This window comes from Cydia amplana, chromosome 11 (genome assembly GCF_948474715.1).
Source record: "Cydia amplana chromosome 11, ilCydAmpl1.1, whole genome shotgun sequence".
Classification (NCBI taxonomy): domain Eukaryota; kingdom Metazoa; phylum Arthropoda; class Insecta; order Lepidoptera; family Tortricidae; genus Cydia; species Cydia amplana.
Window position 1 is genome coordinate 6,551,400 of NC_086079.1, and position 6,515 is coordinate 6,557,914.

General features: G+C 35.8%; 1 protein-coding gene across 1 annotated transcript in view; it reads left to right on the forward strand.

The window, feature by feature from the left end:
* Nucleotides 1–6,515, forward strand: part of LOC134651902 (protein FAM135A) — a 148,906-nt gene that overhangs the window by 142,242 nt on the left and 149 nt on the right. The window lies entirely within an intron of this gene.

The window sequence follows — 6,515 nt, forward strand, 5'->3', positions numbered from 1 at the left end:
TCGCAATGGACGGTATGCATAAAAGAATTTTCAAAGATTTTTAAGAATACATTTGAAAATCTTATTTATGACTTAAGGCTTTGCTTATATCTTTTTTTTTTCAACTCATTTACTATACTTCGTTTTTTTAGCATTAGAAATAAGGTAAACAATCTTGATATGTCTTTTAATTGAAAAACACATTTTAAAAATAAGTTATGGTAAATATGTAACAATTATGAATCTAATACGATCTTTTATAGTCTTCTGCTTTCATAAGTAATAGTTATTGATTTTTAAAAAGTGTTTTTCAATTAAAAGACATGTCAAAATCGCTTACCTTCTCTCAAGTTCTTTCTAATGCTAAAAAAAACGAACTATATCTTCTATTAAGGTGGGCCAACTTTAACACATTCACTGCCAGCAACCCGCTAGGCGGGTTCTTCGTTTGTAGGCGTTTTTCGGAATAAATGCGTTATTAGCTATTACCGTAGCGTGTAGCTCGCGCTGGCAGTGAATGTGTCTACAAAATTGTGTACTTCTAAAGTGTATTTTTTTATTCGGTAGACTAAAATGACATTTCATAGTATGGAATGACACATGATGTTCATACAATGAAATGTCATTTTAGTCTACCGAATAAAAAAATACACTTTACTTCTATTTCATTCTTACTTCTCATTTTATAAATTTACGACCCGCCCCGGCTTCGCACGGGTTAACAAATTATACATAAACCTTCCTTTTTTATCACTCTATCTATTTAAAAACGTATCATAATCCGTTGCGTAGTTTTAAAGATCTAAGCATACATAGGGACAGACGGGAAGCGACTTTGTTTTGTACTATGTAGTGATGCACTCCGTTGTGAATCAGACTTTAAAAAAAGTTGTTTAAGGTGCTTAGAGTTAATTTCAAAAAGGTTTACCTCTGAGTTTTATTTCACAACAGAAAAACTGCTGCGAACGTGTTTTAATCGGTCGAATCACATTGACAAAAAGCACCTTACACATGTTGCCTCCTGCAGAACATAAGCCAATAGTATATTATATAGTAATTTAAAACACGTGGGTTTGCAATTTTATTTCATTTGTAACGAAGTGTGGTACTATACTTCACGTATTTGCCGTTTGGTGCCTGGCTTTTAAAATAGTTTTAATTATATAAGCTGACTAATACACAGAATACACTTGATCGATATTTGATATTAGTTTCACACTTCATTCGATACAAGCGGCTTCAATATTTTGATGCACTTGAATTTAACTGATACTTCATAGTAACATATGGTCATACTTATGTATTAAATTAGGGTAAGTTTACATAAGTAGTGTTCGTCAGATATTATTTGCATCCATGTGTGTAACGCCTAATTGTAACATTAAATTGTAATGAATACCTGTTGATTCATTTCAAATATGAGCTACTGAATATAAGGTTACAGGCTGATAAAAGTGTATATGAAATAAAAATAAATTGTTAATGTCATAGGTACAGTTGGTTCACGAAAGCTGGGACGAATGGAATGAACGAAACTTTCATTGTATGGGTGACACCTGTATCGGTATACAGTGCCGTCATTTTATTGGTTAATGTGATACACACATAGATACTTTCATTCACTCATTCATTCCATTCGTGCCAGCTCTTGTGAATCGATCTGTACGAGTACTTATATTAGTGGGTGCAAATAATATTTCGTGAACTGTTTCGTTTGATATACGATATCGTTCGCAAGCTGGAGTATTTGTTATGCTCCTAAACCGTAATTATAAATTACGCTGCGAACTATACACGCATGTGATAAGTAACATCCTAGTATTCTTTTACATTGGTTTTGTATACGGGTCTCTCAACTTTTTCCTGTTTGTATGTTTTTGGTTGTGAACAGAAGTGACGGTGTTTATTAGAGTAACTTTTGTACTGTCATACCGATAAATAAAAAAACTATTCTTGTTTAAACTGTCGTGAGTCATACTAAGGCCCAAGATACACTTGTAAGTTATACTTACGTAAGTAGGGATAGGGACACAGCTATACTACAGAATGAGAGATGAATATCGTTATCTCATTCTAACGAGTAGATTTCTCAGGCCTTAAGTTAATACGGTTTAATTCACGTATTTTTAATCACACGCGCGACATGTTTCAGTTAGCCTAGGTCTCCATTTTCAAGCACAGTGCATGAGTAGTGTTCTAAATGCTCGCCGCGACTAAAAAATACGCGAGGTAAAACCATAAAATTCTCCTAATGCAAAATACCTAACAAAATCATGGTGGTAATTAAAGGACCACACAGACTTAACCATATATATAAAGAAACAACCTACAAGAAAAAGTCGACAGCCTCAATTATATTAAAAACGAAATCATGATAAAATATATTTTTATTTGTTGTAATTCTTTAACAGACTGCATTTGAAAGTTTTTGTTGATTATTGAAGATTTAAGTTATTTAATGTTTTGATAATTGTTAAGTCTCGAAAATGGATTTTAGAATGGTATACATACCGCGTAAGGATTTTTCTTTGGTGCCCATTATCGAAGAGATATTGATTGTAATAGGGAGCTAAAGTCTAAAGAATCATTTAGATGGTGCGAGAACTCGCATGCGAGTTTCATTACATTGCGGGTTTTGGTCGGTCGGTTGAATTGGATGTAACCAATAGTCCACAATGTAACTAAAATCGCATGCGAGTTCGCGCTCCGTTTAAATCAGCCCAGATAGGAACGTGCTCCTTAGTTTGACAGCCGATCCAGATGGCGCTGTACTACGCCATGTTTTGTGATTGCTAATGAGTGTTACGTCAACTTTTGATAGTCAGAATTACGGTATAATGTATGTAGGTACACTTACAGGTTGATTCACAAAAACTGTCACGAATGGAATGAACGAAACTTTCATTGTATGAGTGACACGTGGCACTCGTATCGGCATACAGTCAGAGCCACCATTCGATTGGTTAACACATTCACTGCCAGACAAAAAACGGCGACCTACCCCAAAAACCGGTCGTCTATAGCAGGGATGTTGCGGATGCAGATTTTTTGACATCCGCGGATGCGGACGTGGATATTTAAAGGCTCACCAAGATTAGGTACTTAGAAAACGTCAAATACAGTGAAATCTGGTTAAGTGGGACCTGGATAAGTGAGAAACCTCTATAGCTGGGACTCATGGTGCGGTCCCGACACTTTAGCACTTAATTACCTCTGTTAGTAAGAAAAAACGAACCTCTATAACTGGGATTCGTTGTTGTGATTTTATAGTCACATTTACCTCTATAATTGAGACAGAGAGTGTATTTTACCTCTTTTACTGAGACTATATTTATAAGATTACATTTTCCTAATTGTTTTTTTAGAATTGTATAGGAATTGACCTCTGTATCTGAGATAACGTCTATCTATGACCTCTCTAACTTGGACTTTATTGATCAATTTCCGTATTCTTACTAACTGTTAGTCTATGCACAAATTCTGAATTTGCTTAATTGTGTCTAAACGACTTCAAGTTTCATTTAGTTACTTTATGTAGTTAAAACTATCGAAACGAAAGCTGAAATTTTGATAAGTAACACGAATAAACAGATTTTCATTTAATACATTTCTAAGACGCATTGAAATATTTAAACAGACTTAAAAAATATTTACGGACAAGGATTATTTTACCTTATTTATTTTTAAAGATAAGTACAAAATACCTTATTAACCACCTCTATAACTGAAATATATCCTCTATTCTCACCTCTATTAATGGGACCCTCTGTAAATGAGACAGACATTTATTTGTACCTGGCTAACTGAGAGCCTGGGTAAGTGAAATACCTCTGTAAGTGAGACAAATCTGCTCGTCCCTTGAAGTCTCACTTATCCAGGTTTCACTGTATTACATTTTTAGTATTTTTTATTTAAAAAAACGACACGTTTAGTATTTGAGCAAGAATATAGGTGCGTTATATTACTTATATTTAATAAACAGTAACTTGGCCGACTTTTCTGGATCTAGCTAGACGTTTTCGTTATAGGTAATGACGAAATTACCTAGCGCTAAGACGTTCCTGTACCGACTTGTTAGACATCCGCATCCGCATACGCTCCGCATCGATTTTATGCGGATGCGGATGCAGATGCGGATGTTGAAAATAATGCGGAAGTTCCGCGGTCGCGGATGCGGATGTTCGCAACATCCCTGGTCTATAGCTGCGTATAAAACAACCCGCCCAGCGTCTGCATCTGAGCAAAGTTCACGAGCGCCCACCAGGTGTGTTCCTGGCAGTGAATGTGTTAATGTGATACACACATCGATATATTCATTCACTCATTCATTCCATTTGTGCCAGCTCTTGTGAATAACGCTTATTTTTAGGCTTAAAGACTCGAGCCCTCAAGACAGACTCGACTATATTTGAGAATTGTATTTATTTATTTTACGCGTATGAATGTAAGAAATCGTCTTTGCCGCCTTTGAGGCGTTAAGCCTCGAGAGTCTTAAGGGTTCGAGTCTTTAAGCCTCAAAATGAGCGTTATTCACAACACTACTTGTGAATCTTTATCCCCTGAAAAATTCGAGGCACAAATTTATCTTTGTAGTTTACACGTCTTAGCATCTTACACAATCAATGGATCTTGCTATATTCTATAAGTATGTATGAGACGATCGGGCCATATTGACTATTTGTAATGGATTAGTTACCTTAATGTTGTACCAAAGTAGCTTCTGCTAATGTTTGTAACAGAATCATTCCATACATATGTCTGAATTCGATGCATTTGATGTGATATAGAAAGATGAACAAAAAGCTTTTTGTAGTCATATAACAAGCCCTTGCTAGACTAATAAAAGTAATAAACTAAAAATTTGTCAAAAGCGAAAATGCACTTTATGTGAATGCACGTAGGTTGTAAAATTATAACATAGCACATTCCCTTGCACAAATGTTTTGACGCTTTTTTTTTCGAACATGCAGTTTTGTTAGATTGAACAGATTTGTTAGAACCCTTGGTAAACTCGGCTAGGTAAGGCTTGTTGTATGAATTCTCCAATGAAATTACATGTTTAAAAATTATTTTACGTTGTAATCATTGTATTTAAGATAATAAATGAATTAACTATGATACCAAAATTATTTTTATTGTTATTTATCTCTACCATATTTTGAAAATTTACCTTTTCAGGCACAGTACGATTTATCGACCCAAATCGACCACATACGCGTCAATATAATTTCAACTTTAGCATTCCGATTTAGGTTCAAATTAGATTTCACTTTCGGTCTTCTTGGAATATACATATCTGAATTTTTGGGAAAACCTTGTACTTAGATTGACGCGGCATGGAAGAGTTAAAAAAGATACCCCATCAGATATATCGGAGCGGTCAAGGTGTTCACAATATCTGAACACGCACTCAACGCCTTGACAATAGAGGCGTGCTCAGATATTTGTCAGAGCCTTAGCCGCTTCGATATATCTGACGGTCTAGCATGAGTTGCGTTCTCGCGCGCGACTCCATACATCTTGCGCGACTTCAAGTCCATGCTTGCGCGACTCCATAGTCGCGCGCGAGTACGCAAGTCATGCTAGGCTGTCTGCACAGAACATATTAAAGAGGTTAGAATGGCTATCGCGCGCAGTTAGTATCGGAACCGGTGTCGCCGCTCGTTCCTCTCCACATTTACTAACACTCGCGTAACGGTAGTAAAAACTAGCCTAGCCTCCTAGCAAGATACGCCTCCTTTAAACAGATTTGACGTCTGGCTTCTTAATCTGAACGTTATTGTGGCGCAAAAAGGCATGTTTACTTCATTTTCGGTCAGCGCGGGCGAGTAGCATGCGAGCGTTTGCTCAAAAACCCGCGGCGACACGTACCCTGCTCACATCGCCATTCTAACTTGTTCTGTGGCTGTCTGATAGCGACTGTACTACTATAAATTATACTGATTCGCCAATTGATCAGAGAGCAATTTGCCGAGTTTAATGACAGCTGGTATATGCAGGTTGATGTTGCATATATTATATAGGGAAAGAAAACAAATAAGTATTTTTTATTTTGTTTATTTATCAATTTCTGTATCGACAATAACTATTTCACAATACATACACGTAATTAATCCTGGCCTTCGAAATCGATTTAATATGGATATTAATGAACAATATTTACAGTTTCAAAACAAACACCGAAACTCGATAAGTACCGATTAGCTATTAATCGAAAAATGGCAGGGTTATACATTTTAAATGGATAGTAAAGCACCTTCATTGTCAATTTAACACAGACACAACAATACATTGTTACAAAAATAACATCGGATTAAAATTATAATTTTTGTGATGAACCGATATTTTTAATAAATTGTACAAAATACGCGTGTGGCCTGTAACACGGGCGTAAGATTAAAACGTAGATTAGACTCCTCAAACTAGACAATGTTTGTTCAGCGACTTTTAAATTGTTGAACAAAAGTTTTATTGTTTGAGGAGTAGAATCTACGTTTTAATCATTCGCCCGTGTTACAGGCCCCATGCTGTATAAA